The 14398-nt window shown below is 47.1% G+C and overlaps 1 protein-coding gene across 1 annotated transcript in view; it reads right to left on the bottom strand.

Annotated features, from left to right (window-relative positions):
* ATXN10 (ataxin 10) overlaps nt 1-14398 on the bottom strand; it is a 1037424-nt gene that overhangs the window by 337164 nt on the left and 685862 nt on the right. The gene's annotated exons all lie outside the window — the stretch shown is intronic.

Genomic DNA, 14398 nt, shown 5'->3' with positions numbered 1-14398 from the left:
TGTCTGTCATTTTAAAATGTGTTTAAATGTGGATGGCCTACAACAAACATCTAAATTAAAGTCAGTTTCATATATGGAGCATTGACAAGTTAAAATACAACACTTCAATATTGGTTTGCAGGGGACTGAGGACTCTATAGTATGGAGTATTATTGTAGTTGAAGTGGGAAACCACCGACCTTGGACAACACCTACAGCTTAGGAAATGCTTAACCCTTTTATCAAATGTCATCAACAGATGAACGTTTTATGAGAACTAATGAGTAGATGCTTTTTGTTAGGTAAATTGAGCCATGGGCTTTAAACACGGATGTAGGCCCAAAGCACATCAACTTCAATAAGGCTAGATTATTAGTAATAAAAGGAGACTTGGTACCACATCGATGCACCTTGTTTTTTCAGTCTCTAGGTGTGAGACACAGACAAGCATTTACAATGCAATAGGTCTCGCATTCACGCAAGTTTGAGCTTTTGGCATTGTAAATGACAATGCCTTTCTATTATGTTTTGGGTTTTAAAACATAAATAAAAGGCATTGTCATTTACAATACTAATAGCTCAAACTTGTGCGAATGCAAGACCTATTGCACTGCAATAAAGGGCCTTCACGACCGCGTTTTACATTGTAAATATCAGAGGAAGAGGCTGGCCTGTGACGCCTTCAAAGTAGTGATAAATAGTGCAGTGAAGAAGATATGTAAGTGTTGTAAATTACATATAGACACAAAGTGTGAAATGAGAGTTACATATGATCCAAGCTATAACCACTAACAAAGCGCTCAAACACCTTTTGCTCTGTGATTACACTGTCGCGGATCGGGAGAGCGGGGGGCCCTATTTCCTGCATTCTCCGTGATTTGAGTATGCAGTGTGGCACTGAGTAATGTCATTGCTATCTGTGGCCTAATAAATAACACTCCAGCTGTAGTAGGGCCCTGGCTTCACCTCTTGGTGCAGGGCAGGCTGTGCCTTATGGCAGGCATGGAGGGAGGGACGGATGGTCTCGCCTGCAGCTCCGGCCTTGTACAGAGACTCTGCTATTACTAGTGAGTGGGAGGCGCTGAGGTGGTGGTATTTATATTGGCATTGGTGGTGCTAGTATTGGTGGTGGTGGTGGCATTGGTGGTGGTGGTATTGGTACTGGTGGTACTATTGGTGGTGGTGGCACTGGTATTGATGGTGGTGTTGGTACTGGTATTGGAGGTGGTATTGGGGGTGAGGTATTGGTGGTGGTGGTATTGGTGGTGGTGGTATTGGTGGTACTGGTGGTGGTGGTATTTGTGGTGGTATTGGTTGTGTAGTATTGGTTGTGTGGTATTGGTGGAGGTATTGGTATTGCTGGTGGTAGTATTGGTGGTGGCATTGGTGGTGGTGGTGGTATTGGTGGTGGTGGTATTGATGGTAGTGGTGGTATTGGTGTTGGTGGCGGTATTGGTGGTGGTGGGGGGGTATTGCTGGGGGTATTGGTGGTGCTGGGATTAGTGGCGGTATTGGTGGTGATGGTGGGACTGGTATTGGTGGTGGTGGTATTAGTGGTTGTATTGGTGGTGGTACTGGCGATGATGGTATTGGTCGTGGTATTGGTGGTGGTGGTATTGGTGGTGGTGGTATTAGTGGTGGTGCTGGTATTTGTGGTGGTATTGGTGGTGGTGGAATTGGTGTTGGTGGTGGTATTGGTGGTAGTAGTGATGGTGGAAGTGGTGTTGGTATTAGTGGTGGTGCTATTGGTGGTGGTATTGGTGATACTGGTTTTGGTGGTTGTGGTAGCAGTGGTGGTGGTATTAGTGGTGGTAGTGGTGGTAGTGGTATTGGCGATGGTATTGGTATTCGATTTGATTGGTGGTGGTGGTATTGGTATTGCTGGTAGTAGTATTGGTGGTGGTATTGGCAGTGGTGTTATTTGTGATGGTGGTTGTGGTATTGGCGGTGGCGGTATTGGTGGTGGTATTGGTGGTGGAATTAGTGGTGGTATTAGTGGTGGTGCTGAAATTAGTGGCGGTATTGGTGGTGATAGTGGTACTGGTATTGGTGGGGTGGTATTGCTGGTGGTGGTGGTATTGGTGGTTTGGGTATTGCTGGTGGGATTGCTGGTGGTTGTATTAGTGGTGGTGCTGGTATTACGGTGGTATTAGTGGTGGTGCTGGTATTAGTGGTGGTATTGGTGGTGGTGGTGGTGGAATTAGTGGTGGTATTGGTGGTGGTACTGGTGGTGGTGGTATTAGTGGTGGTATTGGTGGTGGTACTGGTGGTGGTGGTATAGGTGTTGGTGGTGTTGGTATTGGTGGTGGTATTGGTGGTAGTGGTGGTATTGGTGGTGGTGGAATTGTTGTTGGTGTTGGTATTGGTAGTGGAGGTGATATTGCTGGTATTTGTGGTGGTGGCGGCATTGGCAGTGGTATTGGAGGTGGTATTGATGGTAGTGGTATTAGTGGTGGTGTTAGTGCAGGTGGTGGTGGTTGTATTGGTGGTGGTATTGGTGATGGTATAGGTGGTATACGGTTCGTGGTGGGATTGGTGGAGATGGTATTGCTGGTGGGATTGGTGGTGGTTGTATTAGGGGTGGTGCTAGTATTAGGGTGGTATTAGAGGTGGTATTGGTATTGGTGGTGGTATTTATTTATTTTATGTTATTTATAGAGCGCAACACTCATCCCAAGATAGTTAGAGGTGTGTCTTAAGTCTTGAGGAAGCTCATTCCACCTCTTGGCTGCTAGGTAAGAGAATGAACGACCTCCTGTCCTTACTCTATTGATACGTCTTGTTCTGGAGAGGGCTGATTGGAGCGATCGCAAGTTCCTCGTGGGAAAATAAAATTTGATCTTCTCCTGGAGTATTCTAGGGCCTGTTTTGTAGAGAGCTTTGGGAGTATGGCTGAGCAGTTTGAATACTGCTCTTTGGCGTATCGGCAGCCAATGCAATTTCATCAAACAGGTTGAAGTGGAGTCAAACTTTCCCTTATTGCAGACAAGTTTTGCTGATGCATTCTGCAGGACTTGTAAACGTGTGAATAGATGCTCATTCATGCCTACAAATAAGGCGTTACCATAGTCCATCAGACTGACCAGCAAGGCTTGTGTTACCGAGCGTCTGCAGTCCAGTGGTATCCATGGAAACAGTCTGGCAAGGAGTTTCAGGATAGCAAAACCTTTGCCACAGAGGGATCGCACATGTTCCTTCATGGTCAAAGTGTTATCCATAATGATGCCCAGGTTTTGTGCGTGTTGTTTTGGAATGGGGCATTGCCTAAAGTGGGAGGCCACCAAGTGGCGTCCCACACTCGTTTGGCGCCGCCGAACAGTAAGATTTCGGATTTGCCAGCGTTCAGCTTCTAGCAATGTGGGTGCATCCACTGGGCCATTTCAGAAAGACAGTTATGCAGTTTTGATTTAGTAATATCTGTTTTTTCATCCAGGGCTACCATCAGTTGCGTGTCATCTGCATAGGAGCAAATGCCAATGCCCCACTTCCTACCAATTTTAGCTAATGATGAAATATAGACATTGAATAGGGTGGGACTTAATGAGGCCCCCTGTGGGACACCGCAACCGATGGGACTGGGTTTGGAATGAAATTGGCCAATATGCACTGCTTGTGTGCGGTTACTCAGAAATGAGTGTAACCAGATTAAGGCAGTAGAGTGATAGAGTATTGGTGGTAGTGGTGGTGATGGTATTGGTGGTGGTGGAATTGGTGTTGGTGGAATTGGTGTAGGTGGTGTTGGTATTGGTGGTGGTGTTGGTATTGGTGGTGGTGGTGGTATTGGTGGTGGTACTGGTGGTATTTGTGGTGGTGGTGGCATTGGCAGTGGTATTGGCTGTGGTATTGATGGTGGTGGTATTAGTGCTGGTAGTGGTGGTGGTGGTATTGGAGATGTTATCGGTGGTGGTATTCAATTGGTGGTGGTGGTATTGGTGGTGGTGGTGGAATTGGTGGTGGTACCGGTGGTGTTGGTATTGGTGGTGGTGTTGGTGGTGGTATTGTTGGTGGCAATGGTGGTGGTGATGGTGGTACTGGTGGTGTCAGTGGTGGTGGTATTGGTGGTGGTGGCATTGGTGGAGGTATTGGTGGTGTTGGCATTGGTTGTGGTGGTGGTAGTAGTATTGGTGGTGGAGATGGAATTGTGATGGTATTGGTGGAGATATTGGTGGTGGTTTTGGTATTGGTGGTGGTGGTATTGGTGGAGGTGGTGGTATTGGTGGTGGTTTTGGTAGGGGTGGTATTGGTGGAGGTGGTAGTTTGTGGAGGTGGTGGTATTGGTGGTGGTGGCATTTGTGGTGGTGGTGTTGTTAATAAAACAGGCTTTCGAAAACAACCCATCAGGTGGCTTTAGTACAGATCACATGTAACACAGATGTGCTGTTGTCAGCTTCAGGTGGTGGTATTGGTGGTGGTGGTATTAGTGGTGGTGCTGGTATAAGTGGTGTATTGGTGGTGATGGTGGTACTGGTATTGGTGGTGGTATTAGTGGTGGGTGTGATGGTATTGGTGGTTGATTTGTTATGTTATGTTAAGCATTTTGTAAAGCGCAAACAGCTGCCCCAGCAACGGGGCGTCCCGGCGCTAGAACCATAACACAACCAGCTGAGTAGAGAAAAGAGGAAGACCTACAGGGGGGGAAAGAGATGAGTTTTGATAGATCTGCGGAAAGCTAGTAGGTTGTCGATGCAACGGATGTGGAGGGGAAGGGAGTTCCATAACTTAGCCCCCAGTAGTTTGAAAGAGCGTCCTCCGATGCGACAGAACTTCGTGTGGGGTACCATGACTCGATGTTGCCCCTTGGACCGGAGGTTGCGTTGTGGATTGTAGGGCGTCAGCAGCGGGCGGAGGAGCTCTGGACCCTCGGTATTCAGAATTTTAAAGGCAAAGATGAGGGCCTTGAATTGGATGCGGGCTTCCACGGGCAGCCAATGTAGTCTGTGAATAGTAGCTCTCGCGGAGCACCTTCTAGGCAGGCCTACTATTGCCCTGGCAGCCGAATTCTGAATCCGTTGGAATCTCTTGATTTCAGCTTTGTTAGCTCCTAACAGCAGGACACTCGCGTAGTCCAGTCTGGCCAAGATGGTCGATTGTACAATAAGTTGCCGCGTTTTGGAATCAAAGTAGCCTAAGATGGGGTTGAGGCTTCTCAATAATCCAATACAAGTTGCAGCAACTTTTTTAGTATGCGACTGGAAGTTAAGTGCAGAGTCCAGCCAAACTCCTAGGTTTTTTGCCAGAGTTTTCGGGGGGGGGGGGCTGGGCCCAATGAGTGGGGCCACCAGAGGTCACTCCAGCTGTTAGGGTTTTTCCCCAAGATCAGCACCTCGGTTTTGCCACCGTTGAGTTGGAGGCAGTTTGCTGTCATCCATTTAGCGACGGCGGTCAGTCCATCCCTGAATCTAGTGGCATCGGGAGAGGGAGCCTCGTTGAGTCAGGGAGCCTCGTTGAGGCTGATGACCAACTGTGTGTCGTCGGCGTACGACACCATTGTGAGGTCCCATTTTTTGGCAACCTCCGCCAGGGGTTGCATATATAGATTAAACAGGGATGGACTGAGGGCAGAGCCCTGTGGGACTCCTTATCCTATGTCTTGGGGTTGGGAAATGAACGGTGGGGCAGATACCCGGAAGGATCTGTTAGTCAGAAACGACCGGAACCATTGTAGTGCCGAATCTACGATCCCGATGTTTTCCAGGCGTTTTAGTAGGATGGCATGGGAGACCGTATCAAAGGCCGCGCTGAGATCGAGCAGTATCAGCGCGGCACTTTTACTGGTGTCCATAATTTCCCGTAAGTTTTCCGTGGAGGTAAGGAGCGCGGATTCCGTGCTGTGGCCCGGCCTGAACCCATGTTGGGAGGGGTCCAGGATGTTGTTTTTCGCCATGTGATCATTGAGTATTTTGTTCGCGTGGGCTTCCGCTAGTTTCGCCACCCATGGGAGCAATGAGACGGGCCGGTAGTTCTCCGGTTTGGAGGGGTCTAGGGAGGGTTTTTTTTATAATGGGAGTAACCCAGGCCTGTTTCCAGCAGGTGGGTACCGTGGCCGTGGCGAATGAGAGATTGAGGAGTGAGGTCAAGGATGGGAGGAAAAATTCCAAGGCTCCCAGGAAGTGGATTGGCCTCATCGGATCTGTGGGGGCGCCAGATTTCACCTTCCTGCACAGTTTGGTAAGTTCCTCGCCAGAGATAGCAGGTAGGCAAGTGAGCCTGGAGCCCTCGAAGGTGGCGTTGGGAGAGCTGATGTCCTCTGGACTGTTCTGGGTGAAGGAATTGTAAATTTTCTTCACTTTTTCCGTGAAGAAGGTGGCTAGATCTTCACATTGCTGAGTGGAGGTGATGTGAGAGGCAGGCTTGTCTCCGTTTTGCAATTTTTGTACGATTCGAAAAATAGTTTTCGTGGGGTTGGGGCTAGCTTTGATCTCGTTAGCGTAGAAGGCTGCGCGGGCTACACGTATTGCTTTGTGGTATGTTCTAAGCACAGCCAAGTATGCGTTTTTGTCCTCCAGCTTGTAGTCTTTCCTCCATTGCCGTTCCGCTTTCTTACAAGCTTTCCTCAAAGTTTTGAGGTTCTCATCGTACCAAGGGTTGGAGGGGGTGTTCCGTCCTTTAGTCCACTTGGCTGGTATAATAGCGTCCAGTCCCTTGGTGATCCAGTCCTGGAAGGACGCATATGATGTTTCAATGTCGTTTGTATCCTCCAAGTTGGGTTCACCTAGGCTGACAGCAAGGTCACAATGTTGGAGTTTGTGCCAAGGCCGTTTCAGGCATGAGGTGGGTGCCTTTTTTACGGGAGGGGAGGTGCTCGGGATTGAAAAAGTTACTAGCGAGTGGTCAGTCCAGGCCATGGGTTTGGGGTCGTCAGCTCTGGCTTCCGGGATATTAGTGAACACCGGGTCAAGTAAGTGGCCCGCGATATGTGTGGGGGTTAGGACGAGCTGGGTCAGCTGCAAGGCAGCTAGGTCCGCTAAGAAGTTGCTGATCTTAGCATCCGAAGAGTCGTCTAGGTGGAGATTGAGGTCCCCTAGGATAGTAAAGTTAGCCGAGCCAGTGATCAGTGCATGAGCTGTCTCAAGGAGCTCTTCTATGAATTTCGTGGAAGGCCCCGGGGGTCTGTAGATAAAAAGGCCAGTGAGAGAGCAATGGGGGCTCGTGGAAATTTTGAAGCGAGCGCATTCACTGTCAGTAATACTTTCCTTTTGGAAGGAGCAAGTAAAGGAAGATCTATGAATGGCGGCAATGCCACCTCCTCTCGAATCCCTATTGATGCAGGTCATGGAGAACCCATCCGGTAGTGCTAGATTGGGGATGCTGGCTAGATCGTCTTTAAGCCAGGTTTCACACAGAAACATAATGTCTGGGTTCTCGTCTATTAAAAGCGTTCTTACCTCCGCATGGTGTTTGACCAGGGATCTGACATTAAGCTGCATGATGGTAAGTGAAGTTTCAATCCTACTGGTCTCTTTGTGGCTGATTGGGCGTGGCTCAGGTATAGCCAGATTACAGCTTTTACATTGAAGGGCGGTTCGACCAATGCATCCCTCTAAATTGTTACATCTTGGGCCAGGGTTGAGTGACCAAAGTAGATTGCTATCATAAACGTATGATTTTTGGGCAGGGGGTCTGGCGAGAGGCGAGGACTTGGCGAGGACGGGCGAAGACGGGCTTGCCTTAGGCGCGCCCGCTGCGCCCGTCCGCTGCGCGTACGGTGGATGCACATAATTTCTAGCCAGAAAGGGGCCAGGGGGTGTGGCCTCGGAGTGGGCGTGGCCTATTGTCTCGCCGGCAATGGCGATCAAGATTAGTTTTGGTGCCTGGGCTCCGCTGAGAGCGCTAGGATCCGCTGTGCGGTGCGCTCGAGTGCACAAAGAGAGTCTTTGAGCTGCCAGGAAGCAGCGTGAGTTTTAAAATACACAGAAATATACGTGACACAAAGTGAAGTATTTTAAAAATGAGGATCAAGGTGCTCCCGGCTTCCGCCTCAGGAGGTAACAGGTTCCAGCGATTACACTTTCAGTCAGTGTTTTTATACCGGTGGGGCGGGGGGCGTGGCCTCGGAGTGGGCGTGGCCTCTTGTCTCGCCGGCAATGGCGATCAAGATTAGTTTTGGTGCCTGGGCTCCGCTGACAGCGCTAGGATCCGCTGTGCGGTGCGCTCGAGTGCACACAGAGAGTCTTTGAGCTGCCAGGAAGCAGCGTGAGTTTTAAAATACACAGAAATATACGTGACACAAAGTGAAGTATTTTAAAAATGAGGATCAAGGTGCTCCCGGCTTCCGCCTCAGGAGGTAACAGGTTCCAGCGATTACACTTTCAGTCAGTGTTTTTATACCGGTGGGGCGGGGGCGTGGCCTCGGAGTGGGCGTGGCCTCTTGTCTCGCCGGCAATGGCGATCAAGATTAGTTTTGGTGCCTGGGCTCCGCTGACAGCGCTAGGATCCGCTGTGCGGTGCGCTCGAGTGCACACAGAGAGTCTTTGAGCTGCCAGGAAGCAGCGTGAGTTTTAAAATACACAGAAATATACGTGACACAAAGTGAAGTATTTTAAAAATGAGGATCAAGGTGCTCCCGGCTTCCGCCTCAGGAGGTAACAGGTTCCAGCGATTACACTTTCAGTCAGTGTTTTTATACCGGTGGGGCGGGGGGCGTGGCCTCGGAGTGGGCGTGGCCTCTTGTCTCGCCGGCAATGGCGATCAAGATAAGTTTTGGTGCCTGGGCTCCGCTGACAGCGCTAGGATCCGCTGTGCGGTGCGCTCGAGTGCACACAGAGAGTCTTTGAGCTGCCAGGAAGCAGTGTGAGTTTTAAAATACACAGAAATATACGTGACACAAAGTGAAGTATTTTAAAAATGAGGATCAAGGTGCTCCTGGCTTCCGCCTCAGGAGGTAACAGGTTCCAGCGATTACACTTTCAGTCAGTGTTTTTATACCGGTGGGGCGGGGGGCGTGGCCTCGGAGTGGGCGTGGCCTCTTGTCTCGCCGGCAATGGCGATCAAGATTAGTTTTGGTGCCTGGGCTCCGCTGACAGCGCTAGGATCCGCTGTGCGGTGCGCTCGAGTGCACACAGAGAGTCTTTGAGCTGCCAGGAAGCAGCGTGAGTTTTAAAATACACAGAAATATACGTGACACAAAGTGAAGTATTTTAAAAATGAGGATCAAGGTGCTCCCGGCTTCCGCCTCAGGAGGTAACAGGTTGGCGGTGCTTTTGGTATTGGTAGTGGTATTGGTGGTAGGATTGGTATAAGCGGTGGTGGTATTGGTGGTGGTGGTATTGGTGTTGATGAAGGTATTGATGGTGGTGGTGGTATTAGTGGTGGTGCTGGTATTAGTGGTGATGGTGGTACTGGTATTGGTGGTAGTGGTGGTGGTATTGGTATTGGAGGTGGTGGCATAGAAGGTGGTGGTATTGGTAGAAGTGGTGGTATTGGTGGTGGTGGTATTAGTGCTGGTGGTAGTGGTGGTGATGGTATTGGTGGTATTCGATTGGTGGTGGTATTGGTGGTGGTAGTGGTAATGGTGGTGGTGGAATTGGTGGTGGTACTGGTGGTGTTGGTATTGGTGGTGGCAATGGTGGTGGTATTGGTGGAGTCATTGGTAGTGGCGGTGGTATTGGTGGTGGTGGGTGCATTGGTGGAGGTATTGGTGGTACTGGTTGTGGTTGTGGTTGTAGTATTTGTGGTGGTGTGTGGAGGTGGTGGTGGAGATATTGGGAGTGGTTTTGGTATTGGTGGTGGTGGTATTGGTCGAGGTGGTGGTATTGGTGGTGGTGGAGATATTGGTGGTGGTGGGGTGGTATTGGTGGTGGTGGTTGTATTGGGGCGGTGGTGGTAGTATTGGTATTGGCTGTGGTGGTATTGGCGGTGGTGGTATCGGTAGTGGTATTGGTGGTGGTGGTGGTATTGGTGGAGGTGGTATTGGTGGTGGTATTATTGGTGGTGGTAATGGTGATTATGGTGGTATTGATGGTGTTATTGGTGGTGGTATTGGTGGTGGTATAGGTGGTGGTGGAGATATTGGTGGTGGTGCTTTTGGAGGTGGTGGTAGTAGTATTGGTGGTGGTGGTTGTATTGTCGGTGGTTTTGGTATTGGTGGTGGTAGTGTTGGTATTGGCTGTGGTGTATTGGCGGTGGTGGTATTGGTGGTGGTGGTGATATTGGTTGTGGTGGTATTGGTGGTGGTATTATTGGTGGTGGTATTGGTGATGATGGTGGTATTGGTGGTGTTATTGGTGATGGTATTGGTGGTGGTATAGGTGGTGGTGGAGATATTGGTGGTGGTCGTTTTGGTGGTGGAGGTAGTAGTATTGGTTGTGGTGGTTGTATTGGCTGTGGTTTTGGTATTGGTGGTGGTGGTGGTGTTTTTGTTAATAAAACAGGCTTTGGAAAACAACCCATCGGGTGGCTTTAGTACAGATCACATGTAACACAGATGTGCTGTTGTCAGCTTGTGGTGGTGGTATTGGTGGTGGTATTAGTGGTGGTACTGGTAGTGGTATTGGCGGTGGTGGTATTGGTGGCAGTGGTGGTATTGGTGGTGGTGATATTGGTGGTGTTATTGATGGTAGTGGTTTAGGTGGTGGTGGAGTTGGTGTTGGTATAGCTGGTGGTGGTAGTATTGGTGGTGGTGGTGGTAATGGTGGTGGTGGTACTGGTGTTGGTATTGGTGGTATTAGTGGTGGTATTGGTGGTGGTATTGGTGGTGTTATTGGCATTGGTGGTGGTGGTATTGGTGGTGATGGTATTGGTGTTGGTGTTGGTATTGCTGATGGTGGTATTGGTGGTGGTAGAGGTATTGGTGGTGGAGGTGGTGGTATTGGTGGTGGTGGTATTGGCCGCGGTGATGGTATTGGTGGTGGTGGTATTGGTGGAGGTGGTGGTATTGGTTGTGGCGGCATTGGTGTTATTATTAAAACAGGCTTTTGAAAACAGCCCATCAGGTGGCTTTAGTACAGATCACATGTAACACAGTTGTGCTGATGTCAGCTTCAGCCCATTAGCACAGGATTATGTGCTACCTGGGAGTCACATGTCTTAATTCGCTAGTCATTTCTAAATCCATTTTACTTGAGGGGTTAAAACAGACACAAGATAATGCCGGGTTAAAGTGATCGAAATCAGGCACCCGTGTTACGGGTGCGGCTGTGTTGCTTAAAAAAACACAAACGGTTTCAGCTGAAGCACTGCATGTCTGACCTGCAGTAATAGAAACTCAAAGTAAATAGTGCTTACAGACTAAATAACAGGTCCCATGAAACAACCGAAGAAAAGGTTCCAGTCACCATGTGAGGGTACAAATGAAGACAAGGCCGTCTTAAGGGGGGACTAACAAGCCTATTACCGAATCTGAAGGCAGCATTTATGAAAGACAATGACACAAGCCAATGAAAAATATGGATGTAGAGTGGGCGAGGCTTCTCTCCCATACTCTACTACAGCAGTCTTGCAGAGCGAGTAGCGAATGCGTGCTGTCGCTAGGCTCGACCTAAAAAAAGACTTTAGTTCCTTCTGACACATAATAACATCCGGTTGGGGAATGCCACGTGCACCACTTATAATGGAAGATGAGTCAACCATATTAAAAAGAGAAATAACATTTATATAGACAAGATGGAAAATTAATTAGAAAACAAACAAAAATATGCGCCACATAATCAGTGGAAAACTTCGTAAATCTTTTAATTCTCTTATAGATCAAACAATGTATACTTTAAAATGTAAACTAAATATAGTTTTGTACCATGCCGGCAGTCATCCTGATTTTCACATCAAGTCATGTCAGACTGTGTGAAACATGCAGAAAATGCATTATTCATATTACATTTCAAATCCAGCAAAACTCATTCCATGAACACTAAGGTCATAAATTAGGCCTTGGTAGGCCCCAAACCGGTGGGGTGGTAAAAGGCCAGTCTGCGCTCGCACGTGAAACCTTGCCCACATTACTTTGGCATCCCTACTAAAGGTGCATTTTTGCCAAAAGTGTAACAGTCAAAATGGCGGGAGCACTACCACTGAAAAACCATTGCCAGACAGGAAGTCATATCATTGCAGTCTGCTCTGCAGTGTTTTTGTTTCTCAGAGACAAATTCCAAAAGCAGGATTTATGTCTAAGAAATAGAGAAGAAATGTACCTGACATTTATGGAGTTTTTCTCCTTACATGAGGGGAATATCTCGCTGTTTTACGTCACAGCTGTCATGACCAACCAGGAAACAATGTTGGAAGACCCATCCTAAAGAGGGATGGCCTTTTGCATTCATTAATCAAAATTGTTTAGTTGGTGGCCTTGTTGCCCACCTCTCGACATTCAGAAGTTAGCATATGGATGGCTAATTAAAAGTTGCTAATGACGAATCCAACTGAGTCTCCACCATCAGACACCAGGTAGTTCCACGACTATAAATGAGCATGAGGATCATAGGTTTGGCAAAGCAGAACAGGCGATTACCAATGTTTCTAACCACTCCGCCGAGCACTCAATACTCCCCTTACTGTAACAGGAACAGATAGGAGACAAAATGTTATCTTCACAGAATGAGTACTTTTTCATTAGTAAAGTGTGATAGGTTTTGTGAATCTTTTCCTAAAATACATTAATCCCCAAAAGCGTCAATTTTATTCAAACAGATGAAAGACATATGTCATTTTGATGCATTATTGTTCACCAATGTTAATGACTAATACCAAGGACTCCAGACAAACCCGTTATGAATGATACAAGTATTTATTTTATTCCGGATTTAGAAATGTATCATTTAGGGTGTAAGAAACTAAATACTTCAAAGTGTAACTTGCATTAGCACGTTATGCTGACATGTTTGGATTTGTATGTCTTTGGCAATTTTGAATGCCAGCTGCTAAGAAAGCAGAAAGTGCTGATCTCAATGTCACTCGATTACAAATGAAAATGTAGTGGATGTCGGTGACAGCACGGGTACATATTAAACATTATTGGTGAGAGGAAAGACCATCAGGAAGATCTGAATGTGATAGTACTTGTTGTGGAGTCGAAATGTTCTGCGAAGACCTTTTGAGTTCTTCATCATATAAAAAGAGCCAAACTAATGAAGGACTGTTATCTGCTCTATGTCTCAAGATAGGAGAAAGAAGCATGTTGGCTGATGTGACAGGTGGAACTTTTAGGACTCATTACATACAGGATTTAGTTGTTTATGCAGAAAGACCTTTTGTGGACTAGAGAAAGCCCTTCGCTTGCAATTGGATCGCTATCTTGTCACTTTAACTTGCTTGCCTCATATTTGATGTTTTTCTTCCTCTTCTGTCGCTTTGGGGACAGCTTATTTACCTTCCTTTTGATTAGATGACTTGTATCCTTCACCTTCTCACATCCAAGGAACTAATTTTTTTCTTTTTCTTTCAGCACTTAATGGGAGCAAGTTTTCTTGCTCTTTCCCTTGTGTGCTGCTTCCCCCTTCAAGTACCCACCCCCATTGCTGATTCCTCGTCCCTAAGACACTAGCTTGTTCATTGCTTCCCCATCCCTAGCCTTTTTAAATCCTTGCATTGCCCTTCCTCAGGCTCCTCTGCTTTACTCCCACTCTCCTTCCCTTGCTCCTTTTTAAGAAATGTGGCTTTGCAGCTGCCATTAGTTGTCAGGTCAGCTCTATTTTCCAAAAGCGTTTTTGCGTATAGATAAATACATTATTTTATCTTATGGACATCAGCTGAGGACAGAAGCTGTCCAGCTTCACTTCAGAAAGAAACACATTTGAGAATTTGAGGTTGTCTGTTGCTAAACAAAAGAAGGCAGGTTTTGAATGGCTAAAAAATGTGTGCAGCAAAGATTTTCTGGTACAGTTGCGTTTCATCAGCATACTGATGGATCTTAATGCTGCTTCAATAGAGAAGGGTTCAGAGAGATTCCATGATGAGGATTAAGACTATGGGAGACAGGATGGACCTTTAGAGCACTCCGCAGGACATGGCAATGACTGACAACATGAAGTGCCCATATGAATGAACCAGTCAAAGTTGGCAGGGTAGGGTGAAAACCACTAGAGGACTGTGACAGACAATGCCATGTATATATATGGTTTGCTTTTAGAGATGGAAAACCTGACCAATTTTACCCAGAAGGCTTCCAGGTATTTTCTATGCCAATCCAGTTCCTGATTTCCCTACCAATAGCAATATACAAAGGTACATCTGCCTATAAAACAATGACACCAGATCCAGGGGAAAAAAAAATATATATATATATTTTTTACAAAGTCCTGGCCGAAACGCATCTCTTGTGCCTAGGATTGATGATTCATTAAATCGATGCTGAAGCCATAACCACTTCGTGCCTGTGCCTTCTTCCATTGAGTTTTATTTGTGGGAACTGGATGTTTTGTATGTATGTATATGTATATATATATATATATATATATATATATATATATATATGTGCACTGAAAAAAAC

Source organism: Lissotriton vulgaris, chromosome 1_2, assembly GCF_964263255.1.
Source record: "Lissotriton vulgaris chromosome 1_2, aLisVul1.2, whole genome shotgun sequence".
Lineage (NCBI taxonomy): Eukaryota > Metazoa > Chordata > Amphibia > Caudata > Salamandridae > Lissotriton > Lissotriton vulgaris.
The sequence above is the reverse complement of the archived record's forward strand: the minus strand, read 5'-3'. Positions and strand labels throughout refer to the sequence as shown.